The sequence below is a fragment of the Chlorocebus sabaeus genome, chromosome 20 (assembly GCF_047675955.1).
Source record: "Chlorocebus sabaeus isolate Y175 chromosome 20, mChlSab1.0.hap1, whole genome shotgun sequence".
NCBI lineage: Eukaryota > Metazoa > Chordata > Mammalia > Primates > Cercopithecidae > Chlorocebus > Chlorocebus sabaeus.
This window is the reverse complement of record NC_132923.1, coordinates 56,296,899-56,315,813: the sequence shown is the minus strand read 5'-3', so window position 1 is coordinate 56,315,813 and position 18,915 is coordinate 56,296,899. Positions and strand designations below refer to the sequence as shown.

General features: G+C 34.2%; 1 long non-coding RNA gene across 1 annotated transcript in view; it reads left to right on the top strand.

Moving 5' to 3' along the window:
* Positions 1–1,776: 1,776 nt before the first annotated feature.
* The window catches only part of LOC140709365 (uncharacterized), a 113,706-nt gene continuing 96,567 nt past the window's right edge, over positions 1,777–18,915 (top strand). The window contains exons 1-2 of the long non-coding RNA XR_012089876.1: positions 1,777–1,965; positions 6,606–6,653. This is a non-coding gene — a long non-coding RNA (uncharacterized lncRNA). The remainder of the gene's footprint in view (positions 1,966–6,605; positions 6,654–18,915) is intronic.

The following is an 18,915-nucleotide window of genomic DNA, read 5'->3' as shown; positions in this document are numbered from 1 at the left end:
CAGGATCTGAGGCATGGATTGTTTGTTCCCTAAAGGGGAGAAAATTCACTTTTGTTTAATTTATATGAACAAGAAGGCATTCCAAGGAGGTACGCTGAAGTGACTGTAGACCTCCTAGGGTCAGAGCCACCTTCAGCTTCACCCCCACCCTAGGTGGTCCTTAATTGCCACTACAGACTGCCTGGCTGGAACTTATTGTTTGCACTGCACATGACCTTGGATGAAAACTAGAGCAGTATGAATTAATCCCTGTAATATTTTGTGTTTAACATCTGTGTTGTCATCAACCATTATTCAGAGGACCAAAAAAAAAAAAATAGTCAGATCTATCTCCTACTACATTTTTTTTTAAGTCTACGCTATTGTTTCCCAAGGACTCTCTAAATGGATCACTTATAAATGAGTGAATCCATTCATTTTCTTTATTTTCTGAAACAAAAGTCTACAGAATTTAGGGGATAATACCAAAACAAAATAAGACAATTTTTTAAATAATAGGAATCCCTCAGATATCTCCATTTCCTCTACCTATATTGCTATCATCTGTCTTTTCTTTTCCAGTATCTGTTTTAAAATAGGGGAGGATTCCAAAGCACATATATCAAAATAAAATGATTTCATGTATCAGTTACGGCTTTATTCATTGATGTAATGTAGTTACCACAGGGAGAAATGTAGCAACAACTTAGCATCCAGAAATAATACAGAACACTGGGCTGCATTAAATGAAAAATACCTGCAAGAGGAAGTGAGTTAATAAAAATTCAATTACTCAAATGGGAACTTTTCCAAGACCCCAGGGTTAACACCTAGATTAAACTCTCACTCTCACTCTCTCTCTCTCTACACACACACACACACACACACACACGCACGCACGCATACACACACACACCTGGCTTTATTAATTGTCAGAAGAGTTTTAAATACTCCTTTTCCTTTTATATAAATACAAGAGATAAAAGTTACGGCTAAAATAGTTTTTATATCATCAACCTGAGAACTAGTTTTACATAGGAAGCTAACGATAACAACAACAATAATCACAAAGATTAGAAAGAAAATGGCAAAGTGTGTTGGACACAACACAGAACACTTGAAGGCAGACCCCAACACTAGGCTATAAAATTAAGTAATAAACAGTCACTCTAGAGGGCAGAGTGACTCACAGAAGAAGCAGATCATTGGTCTTTGATTTCATAGTTCCTTCTTAGATCTTCTCTTAGAGGTTATGGAAAGGAATGATCATCTTGTGAGGCTATTTAGGGAATCTGAACATAAAAGAAAATAGAATTACAGATGGGTGTTAAGAGACCATTTTACTCTACTTCAATAATGTGAAAAACAGAGTAATTAGCACGGAGGAAAAAAAAAATAAGTAAATATGGGCCTAGAATACATCCTATACAGAATTTGAAATATTTTTAGAACTCTAATATGTACTGAACTTATGTGGAGAGAATAATTTCAGAATGATACCATATTTAGCTGGGGAGCCATACAGACTGGGCTCTCTTAGACGCTGATTATGGGAAGCAAGAAGTGAGCAGCATGGAAAAGAAATGGTAAGAATTTAGTTGGAGGAGGAAGACATCTGGAGGTTTGGCCCCAGTTAAAAATTCACAGGCAAATCCTGTTGGAAAGGGAGTTAGTGGTTTAATGAATAAGTTATTATCTAAACACCAGGAGGTTAAAGGTTAACAGAAAGAACTCCAACAATGATGTCTTAAGTGCTCCTAACTTGACACATAATGTTTAGTTTGTTGCCATTTGTTCTGAGTGTTAGTTTTAAATAGACTATTGACAAATTACAGATTTTTTTCACATATTGAAATGATATTCCAGATGATTTTGAGATTTACTGGTATAATATTCTCCTCATGAGGTAGGATGGAGGGTAAGGAATAGAGAAAAAAGTGTTCTTCTCTGAAATAAATGTGGTGTTTCCTGACAGCATTTGTCAAGGTAAGGCACTGTCTTTAAAATGGGACATCTAGTTTCAATTTACATTATGCTTCTTCCTAAGACTTCTATTTTTTTGAGTTTTATGAATTGATTCTCTTTTCCTCTATCATTTATTCAGATTATGACCACATGTGGCACTTTCTTGTCTGGGGTGGTGAAAGTGGGGAAGGAAGAGAAAAGATATTTTACAGTAGTGTCACATAGGAATCCCGATAAGATTGGAGTTTATGAAAAAAACATGAGATAAAACATTATTGTGATATTTCTTATACCAAACTACAATTTTCATTCCCCCAATTATTTTTATGTTTTAAAAATGTTTTTCCTTCTTTTTGTCAAAGGCAGTCTCAATAACAGTTATCATATCTCAATGTTTATGTTCTTAAGGCTTTCAATATTATTAACCAATCTTTTCATTTCTTTAGTAGATCACAAGTTTTAAAGAGTGTATTTTAATATAATACTCCTATTATAGGCCTATAAAATATTTAATTAAGAGAATATAATTTTCTTACTACATTGCTGTGATTATTCATACCCCGCTCCCTCTTCCCAGAACACTTACTTGCTCCATTAGAATCTTACACAGGACCCTCCCTTTCTTTTTCCTGTCATAATTCCCATCATAATGTGTTATCTCACAGCCACTTTTTCAAAGTGTATTTCCTTAGACTTAATAAGATTAAGAAAAGAGCAGTAACTAAGGCTTCTACCTCTTAATGAAAGCTTCCTTAGCTTTACACATACCAGACCAGATCTCTGAAGTTACTGCTTGAAAAGACCTGATTCTAAAGCTCTTTTATCCACATTTGACTCTCTCGAGGCATTTGTTTTTTTCCACTTCGACTCATTTAATTGCACATGTCCCCAGTCAGACTGCCTAAAGAGAATGACTGTGTCTATCCTGGTCAGTTTTTACTCCAGCACTTAACACAGAGTCTCAAATAATGCCAGCAAATAACAGATATTTGTTTTATTAATTCAGACTGTACATAATGTAGAAAACAGAATCAATACTCAACATAATCCATTCTGCTTAATTATAAAGTAATAATTTAAAATAACAATAATAATGATGATGATAGTTAACATTTATCAAATCTTCCCTAAGTGTCTCAGACTTTTCTAATCATTTTATACAGATTAAATATCACAAGTCCAATAGGTAAATGTTATTTTAATCTTTACTTTATAGAGGAGAAAACTGATCGCAGCAAGTTTGAGGACATAGTCTTTAGTCAAACACCCAGTAAGGGGCAGAGGTGATACTGACACTGTGTTAACACTTTTAAGCCTCTGACATTTTATTTGTAAAGGAACTGCTTAATATATCTAAACAACTAAACTTCCCTTGCATTCCTTTTACTACCTATCATGCAGTAACTATTTCAATGAGATCTTTATTATGCCTTAATATTCTATTTTTCTCTTCCTAATTTTCTTTCAGAGAAGTGAACTGTATACAAATTAACTATCTTAATCATTTTCAAGTTATTATGTATGCCCCTATTCAGTTGTTAGAAAACTCTTTTCTCTTAATTATGTTCTTTCCTCACAATAAATTGGTTAAAGCTCAGATTATACATATTAGTTTCTTAATTTCTTCCTGCTAAGATTAACCCAGGACTATTTTAGAAACCTTCAGATTTGTCGTTGCAAACTTGAACTGCCTCTGGTTAATTGGTTCCTGCTACAGTTCTTCCTTTCTACCACTGACTTGCAGTTAACTCCAGTTATTGAGCAGCTCCTCACAAAGTTATTTGATCTTTGAATCCCTCTTTTCTAGAATACATGCAATCTGTTATGTTTTAATTAGCAAGATTTTCCTAGGCTATACCTGTCTTCTTCACTAACAGAGTTTCTACCTCATATTACTTCTGATTATCAATAACTGACTTTCTTAGCATCTAACACACTGGAAATTCTGTGTGCTTGATCCCATTTTTAACAGTGCCAAATTTAAATAAAATGTGGTTCATGTAGCCAGGATATTTATTTTTTCTATTTTTTAATTAGTTGTATGCGTTCAGTAACTAATAGATCAAGATGCATTTCATACCCCTTAGAAACCTGTAGTTTCTGTGTGGTAGAATATTTAAATAATATTGTTATTTAGGGAGACGTATTTTTATTCTAACTGATTTTTTCTCCTCCAAATCATAAAGGCTTTGTAAATCACTCTCAACATTTTATGAAAGTGATTTGCAAAATAAGATACTTAAATGAAAAATCTTAGCTGTCAGCCACTAATAAAATAGGCTCCATTGGCTGGGGTCACTCAGTTGTACAGTGTCATTTGGAAGTGAAGAATCCTTGGAAACTTTTCTTTAGTATCACCAAAAGTTTTGGAAGTCCATATACACATTCCTGATATTGATGCAGACTATCTTCGCAATAGTAAAGTATTTTACTTGAGACATTGAAGACTTATCTTGTTCTTTAAAACAGTATAGATTGCTTAATTCAGCCAAGATATTTCAAAAGTTGGAAATTATATTCCTCTATACGTGACCAACAATATATTTGTAATTTTGAGTGAAATTTTGTTTCTTACACATGAACTGACAGTGCATCTTCTGATCAGTAAAGAAGGTTAAATTTTGTTAACTAAATGCCCACCAAGTTTAATCTATTGCTGATATTCGAAACAATTTACAATGTCTACTACTTCTAATTCTAAATGTGTAAAATGCTCTAAAAATGTACATTAAACACTCATCACTACCTCTAAAACCTGCCTCCATTGATAGCAACCTGATCCATTTCACTATCATTGCTTTCCCATATTACTAGTATGATAACTAGTTGCCTTATTATACCCATGATGTATTACCTGCAATCTGTTCTCAACATAGAAGTCAAGTGAGTTCATCCCTTCTTTGCTCAAAACTCAAGGACTTCCTATCTGAGTAAAAGACAAATTCCTTTTGATGACAAGATTATTTTTATTCTATTCTTCTGTAACTTCTTTGACTTCACCTTCTTCTAATTTCCTACTTACTTACTCTTCTCCAGTGCCATTGGCTTACATGTGCCATTTTTTTATTCCTTTTCTTTTCTTCTTCATCTTCTTCTTTTTTTTTAATAAAAAAAAATACAGACAAAATTATTTTCCCTTGTTTTTCTTTCTGTGTAGAATGTTGCTCCCTTCAGAAGGCCCACTTCCTCTCCCATGATAAGAGAGAAAAACAGGAAGGGTAACTTGGAAATAAGTTAGTTTTAGAAGCAGTGAACATGTAATATTTAATAATCTAGGATTGAATTATGATAGATAGTTCTTAATATATAGGATTTTCAATATCAGTCAACATGAAAATTTGAAGATAAATGCTTGATGTGATGTAAAATACAGACTATCCTGCTTAATATGTACACCAATCCCCTTCTAGTGTGTTTTCTTCTGCTGTAAAGACTGAAGAGATTTTTTTATTTTTATTTTTTTGAGACAGAGTCTCGCTCTGTTCCCCGGGCTGGAGTGCAGTGGTGCAATCTCGGCTTGCTGCAGCTCACTGCAGCCTCCACCTCCAGGGTTCAAGCAATTCTCCTGTCTCAGTGTGGCTAATTTTTTTAAATTTTATTATTATTTTTTAGATGAAGTCTCGCTCTGTTGCCCACATTGGAGTGCAGTGGTGAAATCTCAGCTCACCGCAACCCCCGCCTCCTGGGTTCAAGCATTTCTCCTGCCTCAGCCTCCCGAGTAGCTGGTATTACAGGCACGCACTGTCATGCCCAGCTCATTTTTGTATTTTTTTGGTAGAGACAGGGTTTCACCATGTTGGCCAGGCTGGTCTCGAACCCCTGGCCTCAAATGATCCACCCACCTAGGCTTCCCAAAGTGCTGGGATTATAGGCGTGAGCCACTGCTCCCGGCCACTAATTTTTGTATATGTTAGTAGTGATGGGGTTTCACCATATTAGCCAAGCTGGTCTTGAACTCCTGACCTCAAGTGATCCATCCCCCTCAGCCTCCCAAAGTTCTGGATTACAGGCATTAGCCACTGTGCCTGGCCAGGATTTTTTTTAACTCAATGTATAGTTTCACTTATAATGATGGTTTTGGAAGTAAGACTTTGATTTGGAGCTTCATAGAATGAGAGGCAGGAGAGGAAGTGTCCATTTTGCTGCTGGAGAGTGAAATATTGGTGTGCAATTCTGAAATAGCAAATATAGTTGAAATGTCCCAATTCTACAGTCAGCCTTCTGATTCCACATCTTGCCTAATCATGGTTGGCTGAGGCAGCAGTTTCCTTGATGGTCAAGTTCTAAAGTATGGCTTTGTGCCTAATTGCCTGTGATGAGTCCCTTTGTCTTTAAAGTAGAACAGATTTTGTTCCTGTGACACTACTGACTGAAACAGTTGATGTGTTTTTTAAAATTTTTTTCTTAAAATGCAGAAGATTGTATTATCTGTTAAAATATGACTTAATCTTTGTGATCTGAACATGATACAGAACTTTGGGAACATGCCAGCGTACAAAAACATTATTGTTTAATCATGACATTTAAACCAACCCTCTACCAAGATAAAAGGATAAGGTGATGTACTAGTAGAGTAGAAATCCACTAGATTGGTTCAAGTTTATATAGCATAAAGGAGTACTACCTTTTGTAACCTCTCTGATTCTTTTCTGCTTTTGCAGAAGGAAAGGTCAAAAATAAAGCACTGATGGAAACACACAATAAATAAGGTAGGTCTCATGGCTACACGTCATGAGAAAACTAAGCACAACATTAGAAAGAGGAAAATGTATCAAACATATTCAGTTAACTATACTATGTTAAGATTAAAATATACTATTGTGCTGGAAACAAAAAACATCAAGTGTTTCAAAATATGATAAAATATTTTCGTCCTTGCTAGTGACTCAAATAAGTATGAGTTGGTTGCCATTTACAGAAAGGGCATGTCTTGTTATTTCTCAATATTATGAGTATGTCAAATGCATCTTCACATATGTGTAAATAAAATCTTGAGCAGGTCATCATTTGGACAATGATTTTGTTTATTTTCACAATGGATATGCAAATTTAATTATACATACATATGAACAAAATATACATATAAACAAATCATCATTATCATCATCATCATCATATCTTCCTTAGGTGTTTAATGGGCACCTATTTGCTTTTAATTTCTTTATGTAATGGAATTCAGATAAAAAAGCAAATGACTTCTCATTGTAACCAGCTTGAAGTATGTTTAAAAAAAGAAAACATACATTTTTATTTTATAGTTTACTGACTGGCTATCTACTATCCACCATCAGAAGTAATAGAACATAATTTAGCATCCTGGAAATTATATCTAAAAAAGATATTGCAGTAATCTATGATGGATATATATGATTTAGCAGAATCACCTGAGACTACAACATGCGATTTAATATAAAGCAAGATAAACTTGATATGATCATCAACAATGTAATGAAGTTTGAGGCTGAAATGCCAGAATTATAATATTTAAAACAAAAGATAATCATTTTATTATAGTTAAATAATACATTTAGTTCTAAACACTCTATAAGACACACACACACACACACACACAGACGGATGGATGGATAGATAGATAGATAGATAGATAGATAGATAGATAGATAGATAGATATTCTCCTGGAATATTTTTAGGCAAGAATAATCAGTATAACTAAAATACCTGAAACTCTGAAAGCTTGCTTTGCCCAGAAAAAGGAAGGTGATGGTAGAAAGGATCAGGAAATAGTTGCCAGGTATGAAAGCAATTTGACATGTTTAGTCTCAATTAAAAAAAAAATAACTTTCTCTTAGAGAGGTCAAGAAGTAAAATATACTTAATCAAAGGATAAGCTATCTGTCAGAGGAGCTGTTCAAGCAAAATTTATTTGACAAGTGGGTTGAAATGATTCAAAGGAAAGACCGACCTCTGAAATCTGTTGGACCAAATGAACTTTAATTTCCCTTTCAACATCAAAATACTATGCTTTTGAAATGCACATTAAAATAAGCATACAAGTCAATAAATGCCAGTCACCAAATAATTTGTAAGTGCTAAGAGAGTTTAGAGATGGGAGAGAAAATAACTTCTATGGTGGAAAAAAGCCTCTAAAAAGTAATGGGATTTTAATTGGACATTTAGGGGAAAAGAAGAAGAGTACATGTTGCAAATATTCCAATAAAGGGAAGACGTTTGATCACAGATAAGAAAAACCCAAGTATGTGTGGAATTTTCAGGAGAAACAAATGATAAAATGTTCCATTTGTATAGTTTATACCAATTTTCAACATTCAAAACAAACATTACACATTTTATTCTCATAATGCCCCCGGAAGGAAATAATGTTACCTACACTGCAAAAAGAAACGAAAACTTAGGCTGGTCACAGTAAAACTGCAACTTGGACCTGTACTTTCTAACTTGCTTACAAGTGTTCATTCATTCTACTCTATCTTAAATGACATTCCATGGAGCAGAGTGTATTTTTTTTTTCATAGTAGATGTATATATGAGTCATACATCTTGGAACTTGCAAAGAAGTTCTAAATTTTGAGCACTGAGTAATACATATTTATTGTTCCACAATTGAATATGTGTTTGCATGTGAAATATGTTTCTTTGAAAATATTCTTTGAATCCAGTTATTTCAAAGACGAATAAATTATATGCCATTATGGCTTCCTTCATATTGCATGTACAGCTATCATAAAATTTTCTTGTGTTAAAGCAATTCATATAGTAGTAGTTAGTGTTGAACCATTAAGATGCTATGCTTATTTTTGCTATAAGGAGGGAGAAAGTCCAAGGCTTCTATCTATGTTCCATCTCCCTGGAGCACCCACCCCCTTGTTCTTTTTGCCTGAATTACTATTATTCATCAAATCTTAGTTGAAATGTTACTTCTTCAGGGGAGTCTTTCTGAGCCCCTGTTATAGATCTAGTAAGTTTCCCTTTTGTATGTGTTACAGCACTCTGTGTTTCCCATTTGTAACACAAATCATAATTGTAACTAAACATTTTGCAGAGTTATGATTTGTTTAATATCCAGCATCCTGAAAGACTGAGTTCTAAGAGAGCAGGTACTTCTTTCCTTTATATTCCCAGCAACAAATACCACAACGTGCACCTGTAGACACCTATTTTTGAAGCAAATGAACAAATGAATGGGGGCTAAAATTGAGCGAACCATTAAAAAAAAGTGTTGATGTTCTTTTAATTAGTAATTCTCATTAAGTGATAAGTTTCATTGCAGCATAATTTCTTTTTTTTTCTTAGCTGTTTCTGTTGAAATTTAGTAAGATCCTCTTTTCAAAACAATAACAAAAATGAATATATTTCCCTCAGCACACTTTTTATAAGGTGACACTGGGATATCTTGTAGACTATCAGGTACAGCAAGTGTTGGAATTATGCAGCAATCAGAGGATGGAATTTTTGAAACATTTTTAGATGAGTGTAAAGAAAAGAAATTGAGCGCATGTTCCTGACATGGGGAATAGGTATTTAATAAAATAAATATAGTTTATAGATCATATGGGGCCTTTCTGTGCCTGAAAGAAGAGGCATTGGCTGATTTTAAAGAAAAAAGTGAAAGTAATTATGTTTATTTTCATTAGTTTAGTTGCTCTTAGTTAAGACTTTGGTGTAGGCTACCTCTCCATAGGATGAGCTTCAGTGAAATCATCTATAAATGTAATTACAGCATTTCATTAATTTACATATATAAATTATAAAATATACACACATACGCAGTCCCATCTGTAACAAACTTTTTACAAAATGCTACTAGAAACAGTTTTAATAATGTGAACCTTTCCAATGACAAATCCTTTGATTTTCTTCTTATATGTCCACAAGTCATCAGATAAATTTACCAAGGGTGTTCCACAAATAATGAGGAAGAATACCATTTGTGTTCATAAATTTAGTCAGTTTGTCTGGGTGGAAGGATCAAATATCATGTCTATAATTTTATTTAAGGTATGTGGTTTAGAGACTTCTAATAAACTTGATATGCATTAAAGTAGACAAGAGTAGCAAAAAAAATGCTTTCCTAAAGATCCAAGTCGTTTTTGATAACTGTTTAGATGAATAATAATCTCACCAGAGGTGATATTTCACATGTAAAGATATTGAGATACATGTTCAAAATATCAATATGTTGCATAATATTTAAAGCATATTCAGTAACAACAGTTTTAAAAAATTCTAATGAGATATATCTCACCAACAAGTACATTTATAAATGGAAAAGCAAAATTTAAATGGCATTTGAGATTAGTTTCATGCATTCTGTCTAGTATTATCATTTTAATCTCAATACACAGATTTCCACAGAGATATATAACTAGGTCATAATACAATCTCCACACTTATTACTAATTAATTATGTGCAAATGGAAAGAGCACTGATGGCAAAAATTTGCCAACCCAACAACACTTGAACCATGGAGGGTTATATTGCCAAGTGTTGAATTTGTCAGTTCTCAAATTATAAAAGATTAAGTCACAGACAGTATTCATATTATGGCATCATATCTGTAAAAACTTATTATGATTTATTAATGTGTTAGTCATTGGTCATCATTAACCCTATAGAAATTCAAAAGTGTCAGTCAATTATTCCCTATTAGAGGACTAGCCATGGAAAAAAACCCTTGGATGTCTCAATCACCTAACATAATAAATTTTTATGGTCACATTTACTTAGAGTAAAATGTACTCTACCAATATGTAACTAGAATATTATTGAAATATAATGTTACTATATGAGTTATGGATGGCAGACTAATTCACTGAGACATCAAAATTACAGTGGCAAAGCATTTTACGTGTTGTATAATTCTTTCTTTCTTTTTTTTTTTTTTTTTTTTTGAGACGGAGTCTCACTCTGTCACAAAGGCTGGAGGGTAGTGGCACAATCTCAGCTCATTTCAACCTCCATCTCCCTGGTTCAAGCAATTTTCATGCCTTGGCCTCCCAAATAGATGGGATTACAGGCCCCTGCCACACCATGCCTGACTAATTTTTGTATTTTTAGTAGAGACGGGTTTTCACCATGTTGACCAGGCTGGTCTTGAACTCCTGATCTCAGGTGATCTGCCCGCCTTGGGCTCCAAAAGTGCTGGGGTTACAGGGGTGAGCCACCACACTGGGCCTGATGTAACAGTTTCACTTGGTTATTAAATCAGTAAAAGTCTAGGAAAATTGTGACTTTTCTTAATCAAACCTCTCTGCTATGCACACATGAGGATAAACAGTGTGCAATCGAATTTATTTTGTAATGTCATAATTTGTCTTGGTTGAGAAGTCAATATCAAACAAACATACTTCTGAGCTCAATACTACACTGTTTATGATGAAACCAAATATTACCTCTTCTAGTTCTGGCAGTTGTTATCTTAGTAATGCCCATCCTAAGTCATTAAAACAGTAATTGAAAAATACTTGTTAACTACTATAATTGTAGTTTTTATTATTCATCAAAATAAAGGACTGCTCACAAAGTAATCTTGTATCATTTATGAACAATCATTACTACACTACAAAGCAATTGAAAATACCTATTTCCATGAAAAATAATTGTAAATATATTTATTAATATAGTTCTAATGGATTTTAAATGAAATAGCACAATATGCAAGAAACTCATATTTGCCCAATTTATCCCCTGAAAGAGCTAACTGGAATTCCTTGAGCAAACATTACTTTTAAAAATATCAAACCCAAAGTAAGTACTTCTGTGAAAATAAAAGAAAATCAAAATAAATGACTTCCCTGGAAGACAAAGAAATATGTTCTAATATTTGAAAAATAAATATCAAACACATTACATTATTCCTGGCTGTAACATATAAAATGTGATCTCAATGTACTGTGAAACCTGAGAAAGTGATTGGCTATTGTAGAGTTTCTAAACTATCACACAATCTGTGTTTCCTGTAAGTTAATGTCATACATTCTAAATTGAGACTTTTTAAGGATTATACAATGCAAAATAATTAACTTCAATATACTATGCGTAGCTCAATATTGTATGATAAATCCAAGAATTAGAGTCAAAAGATTTAATGTAAAATTTAAGAGTATTTTCTAATTAATTGATACTTTAAAAGTAAACCTATTTCAACAAAACAAATAAAATGAGAAAATAAATGCAAAAGTCGTTTTTAAATTAAAAACAACTTAAAGTTTGAAAAAGTAGTATTCAACTCTTTCTCACTTTCTTCGCCCATGTTTAGGTATGTACTATTAGAATATGAAAGCATTCTGAACCACTATAAATCAGTGTAAAAACCAGTGATACAGGTTAGGAGCTACATTTTTGAATTATGTTTGAAGCAGTTGAAAAGGGTGAAGGATTGTGTGGGAAGTGGTGAGGGGCTGATGGAATCAGGCCAGGTTTTGCTGGACTCTTGCCTACAGTTATAATTAGATGAGTTAAACCTTATTACTGGTACAGAATTTATCTCTTTTAGAAGGAATTAAGAATGTCCTTAAATTTTTACTCAACTCAACATTTTACCTATTAAAAGCATCTAAGTTACTCCTATCAGAGTAGATACAACTTTATGTCTACACCCGGAGATAGGTGTTGATATGCGGCCACTTTATTTGTACTGTAATGGGCATTTTTAATATAATTATTAACTCAAGGAATGGTTATGATCTTAAGTGCAGCACAGTAGAACAAGACACGTTGAATCAAATATATCTTAGTTCAAATTCTCACTCTATCATTAATGTGTGGAGTGGCCTTTAAAGTTCTATAACATGCAATACATTATTCATCAGCATGTCTGTTCTATTCACAGCTGATAATGCCTGCAACACACGTTAGTGTCTGACACATGCTAGGTTCTCACTGAAAACTTATTCCTGGCATGCAATAACACGAAATCCTATCCTTTAAATCATACATCAACTCTATTAATGTTTAATATGAAGCAAAAATGATAGAAATCTTTGGAAAATAGCCTTCTGTCATTCCATACTTGACATTTGGCCCCTTAAGAGGCTTCAGGGAATCTCTAACACTTTTATGTAAAATTTACATGCTATGTAAATTTATACATTCTGTGTAAATTTTCTAGAGTTGTATGACTTCATTCTTTTTTTTTTTTTTTTTTTTTTTTTGAGACGGAGTCTCGCTGTGTCACCCAGGCTGGAGTGCAGTGGCCGGATCTCAGCTCACTGCAAGCTCCGCCTCCCGGGTTTACGCCATTCTCCGGCCTCAGCCTCCCATTGAGATACCCTGTTTCAAACCTTTTCCATTAACTTGCTGAACTTCTTTGTGCTTCAGTTACATAAACTTGATAATTATAGAATGAAAGAGAAATTAAATGAAGTAATATATGTAAAGTACTTAAACAATGACTGGCATATAGTAAAGGTGCCAGAGGCATGTGAACCAAAACAATGTCATCTTGAGTAGGAACTGGGTAAAATGAGGTTGAAACCTACCGGGATGCATTCCCAGACGTTTAAGACATCCTGTATCACAGGATGAGATAGAAGGTCAGCACAAGCGCCGTGGCTCACGCCTGTAATCCCAGCACATTGGGAGGCCGAGGCAAGCGGATCACAAGGTCAGGAGATCAAGACCATCCTGACTAACACGGTGAAACCCAGTCTGTACTAAAAATACAAAAAATTAGCCGGGCATGGTGTCATGTGCCTGTAGTCCCAGCTACTCAGGAGACTGAGGCGTGAGAATCACTTGAACCTGGGAGGTGGAGGTTGCAGTGGGCCGAGATCATGCCACTGTACTCCAGCCTGGGTGACAGAGCAAGACTCCATCTCAAAAAAAAAAAAAGGTTAGCACAAGATACAAGTCGTAAAGATCTTGCTGATAAAAGAGGTTGCAGTAAAGAAGCAGGCTAAAACCCACTGAAACTAAGATGGCAATGAGAATGTCCTCTGGTCATCCTCACTGCTACACTCCCACCAGCACCACGACAATTTACAAATGCCATGGCAATGTCAAGAAGTTACCCTATATGGTCTAAAAAGGGGAGGGATGAATAATCCACCCCTTGTTTAGCATATCATCAAGAAATAATCATAAAAATAAGTAACCAGCAGCCCTTGGGGCTGCTTTGTCTATGGAGTAGGCATTTTCTTATTTCTTTACTTTCTTAACAAACTTGCTTTCACTTTACGGACTTGCCCTGAATTCTTTGTTGTGCAAGATCCAAGAACCCTCTCTTGGGGCCTGGATCTGAACCCCTTTCCTGTAACAAAGGCACAATAAATGTCTATCATCATTACCATATCCTTATTATTTTTATCAATAATTAATTTACAGGTACAAGGAACTGTAATGCTTAGCATATCAGGAGTATAATATATATTAGATTACCATAAAATGTTGGTGAATCAACTGAGGATTAAGCTCTGACTTTTTTTTTTATCTTGCCCAAATTCCTACCTAAGGAGTCTGGGGAGTCATGCCCTACAAACTACGAATTTTCAGCAGATGGGTTTTATTTAACCCTATATGTCATGATTTACTTTCCAATCTGACTCTGGCATAACATTACATGACAAAGAAGAAAATCCAAATAGCTTATGTCAAAACATGTTTACTTGCCATATTTTTAAATGCCCTGCAAAGCTGTCCTTTGTGGGAGAAAATTAGCATCTGTAAAGAATCTCTATTAATATAGCTAGATCTTTTTCTTCCAGGCCTTCTCAATCCTGAGGAGTTTAACTGAGAGAGTCTAACACCTTTTATAGGTCTGAATAAGAAATGTTTGTCATCTATCATCTCTAAGGTCAGCCACTATGAGACTTCAAAGAACATTGTTCTCCACAATCTTTTATCTTAACCTGAATATTTCCTTTCTATTAATCCCAGGTCTTTAGAAAACTTAACCAATTGTCAACCAGAAAATGTTAGCCTGGACGCCCACCTGTTCCACTTTCTGGACTGTAAAAAGCAAAGTAGAGGTTCCTCTTCAAAGAGACTTTCCTCCTGTCTAATTAGGAAAACATAGTAACTTCTCTTAGAAGCAAAATTTATTCAAAGACGAGTACTAACATTCAGCCTAACATACTTATACTACTCCAAGCGGGCATTAGGTCATAGCCTGTTCCTTTCCTCTTCCTTATTTGAAGATGCTTCTACCTTTCTTGGCATTCCACAAGTTACTTTCTCCTTCCTTTGTTCTCCTCTGCCTTTGCATCTTTTAAACAGTTCTAAGTTGCTAGCCAATCAGGACAAATACAAAATGTAAAGTCCCGTTCCAGCCAATAAAAACCAGACACAGCAGTAAGTTGGACACATCAGGTTATAAATGACCCTGTCTCCTTTGTTCAGTGTACTCTCATGACAAAACTGCTAGCAAGTGTACCCTTTCTGCAGAAAGTAAAAAAAAAAAATAGCCTTGCTGAAAAAATTAAATTTATGTTCAAGTACTATTTCTTCATGACATCAAAGAACAAACATTTCTAACATGGACCAAACCAATGTATTTCTCAAATGTATTTGATTGATGTCCCACGCCTCTCTAAAATGTGTAAAACCAAGCTGCACCCCAACCACCTTGGGCACATGTTCTCAGGACCTCCCGGGGGCTGTGTCATGGGCCATGGTCACCCATATTTGGCTCAGAATAAATCTCTTCAAATACAGTTTGACTCGTTTTGTCTACACAACAAAGGTTAAAAACCACTGTTATGAGTAATAAGAGTGAATATTGTAGGAAAAAGATCTCTAAGATCTCCCAAAATTTTCTGTTTCATAAAGACCATGAAAACACTGGCAAAAAAAATTTTATTAAAGCTATAGAAAATAACCTAACATGTGCAACAATCCGACGATCATTTAATCAAGAAAAGCAGTTTAATCTAAATTTAAAATAGTGAATTTTGTGGTACTTTAACTTACCTTATTTTTATCCTCCTCTTTCCAACTTCATGGTACTCTTGAAAGCCAACAGCTCACAATTATGGTGACAATGAGCAGCCTAGCAGCCACTGGGGGTGACTTAACAGATTTGTAACTCTCCTAAATTCCCTGCAAAACCCAAATCTCAGTATTTGCCTTTATTTGGCCTGTCTTAGAGATGTCCTAATATAATCAGTCCTTTCCCAAGGGACAATTGTAAAAAAAAAAAAATCAGTAGCAATTGTTTAACATCACACATGCCTGGGGCAGTGATAGCAGTTGAGGCTAACAAGAAGCTGAACAAAAACTTAAAAGGAAAAGCAGAGAATGAGATTTCCATAGGGAGTTTTGAAAAGTTCTGACAAATTCCTGGGAATCTTAAAAGACACATTAATTACTATGGCTGTTCATATACCAACTAAACACCTGAGAAGTTTTTAAGATTTCACCTCTGGCTGACCCTGGCGCTTTATGAAAGCAAATGGTACTGATTAAGGAAGAGTTTAAACAGCCTACCTGAGCATTGAAGGCATATCCTAAATCACTGGATCCCCTTGCCAAAGGCTAGGACACTTGTTGTCTTTCAGTCATTTAAGAAAATCTATGTCTAATTATTAACTAACCACTAAGCTAATTAAACAGAAGCTTCAATGGGCACATATTACAAACAATACAAACTATAAAGATTTAGCTCAGGAAAGTCATGAAACAAATAGCAACAACAGCAAGTTCTGGGTCAAAGAGAAAACTTGATTTCCAGAGATGCCACACAATATTATTTAAGATGTCCAGTTTTTTTAAAAATACAAGACATAAAAATAAACAAGTATGGCCTGTACAGGAAAAATAAATAAATACAAATAAAAAGGAGTCTCATGTTAAGAGAACTAAAGGAAATTATAAAACAGCACCTCACCAGCTAGCATATAGAAAACACTACTGTAATAAAATAATTTTTAACAGGAATCAAGTACAAATTCTGGTGTTGAGAAGTATAATAATTGGAATAAAAAATTACTAGAGGGGCTCAACAGAGCATTTGAGCTGGCAGAAGAAAGAATCTTAGACTTTAAGATAGGTCAATAACGATTATCCAGTCATGGGAAAAGAAAGAAAAATAATTAAGAAAAATGAGTAGAGCCTCAGAGACCTATGACATATAACATTTAAGCATACCAACACACACAATAAGAGTTTCAGAAATTAAGGAGAGACAGCAAAAAGCAGGAAATATAATTGAAGAAATAATGACCCCAAAACTCCTACACTTGATGAAACATATTAATCTACAAATCCAAAAAACTCAATAAACTAGAAAAAACATAAAGAGATCCATATCTAGACATGTCATAATCAGCCTGTCAAAAGCAAAACACAAAGGTTGAATTTTAAAAATAGTAAGAGAGAAGATGCTCATCATGTATAGGAAATCATTAGTAAAATTGCAGGTGATTTCTAATTAGGAAAAAAAAAAAAAAGAAATCCAGAAGGCAGTGGGATGACACATTTGAAGCATCAGATTAAGATACCAGCCAAGAATTCTATACCCAGCAATGTTATTCAACAAAAAAATGAAAAGGAATTAAGACATTCTAAATAAACAAAAACTGAGAGAATTTGTCAGTAGTAGGCCTTCCCTAGAAAAAATATTAAAGATAATCCTACAGGCTAAAATGAAAGACTACTAGATGGTAACTTTAATTCACATGAAGAAACAAAAGAGCACAAAGTTAACTACATGGATAAAAATTAAGATAGCATTAATGTGTTTTTATCTGTAACTTTTATATCTGATTTAAAATACAACTTGTAGAATAATAGTTATAATTCTGGATTGATGGACATATGTATAAAGTGGTAATTTATAAAATTAATTCCATAGACTAGAGTAGAGGGAATTTGTCTATATATAAAAATATTTTACAAACTAAAAATAGATTAAAACTTCCTCAACCAAGTAAGGTCATCTACGAAAAACTCTCAACTAACACCCTACTTAATGGTGAAACACAAGATTTCCCTCTAAGGCAAGGAACAAGCCAAGAATATACACTCTTGACACTTCAGTGTTGTGCTGGGGTTTCTAACCAGGGCAATTGGGCAACAAAAATAAATTAAAAGTATCAGATTGAAAAGGAAAAAGCACAGCTATCTCTATTTGTAGAGGACATGATCTTGCAAATTTGAAAATGCTAAGAAATCCACAAAAATGCTATTTTTTGGCTGGGTGCAGTGGCTCAAGTCTGTAATCTCAGCACTTTGGGAGGCCAACTCAGGGGGATCATGACATCAGGAGTTCGAGACCAGCCTGGCCAACATGGTGAAACCCCATAATTACTAAAAATACAAAAATACTAGCTGCACGCCTATAATCTCAGCTACTTAGCAGGCTGAGGCAGGAGAATCACTTGAACCCGGGAGGCAGAGGTTGCAGTGAGCTGAGATCACACCACTGCACTCCAGCTTGGGTGACAGAGCGAGACTCCGTCTCAAGAAAACAAAACAAAGCAAAACAAACAAAAAACCTGTTATAGCTAATGAACATGTTTGGCCATAATGCAGGGTAGAAGACAAATACAGAAAAATAAATTATATTTTCAATAATTAGCAGTGGATAATACAAAAACCAAAATAAGAAAACAATTTCATTTACAACTGCAATAAAAAATGAAATACTTAGAAATAAATTGAACAAAAAAAGTACGAATACTATATAGTGAAAATGACAAACATTATTGAAATAAATTTTATGAAAAGCCTAAGATAATGAAAAGACGTTTTTGAGCTCATGAATTGGAAGACTTATTATTATGACGCCAATATTCCCCAAATTTTTCTACAGATTTAATGCAATCTCTATAAATATCCCAACTGTATTTTGCAGGCATTGACAACCTCATTCCAACATTCATATGAAAAGGCAAGAGATCCAGAATAGCCAAAACTGTCTCGGAGAAAAAAATTAAGAAATAAAATAAAATAAAGTTGCAGGATTCACACTTTTGAAACTAAAATTGTAATAACTCTTGAATTCACATTTCAAAATTTAATGAAGACATTGTGGTACTGGTATAAGAATAGG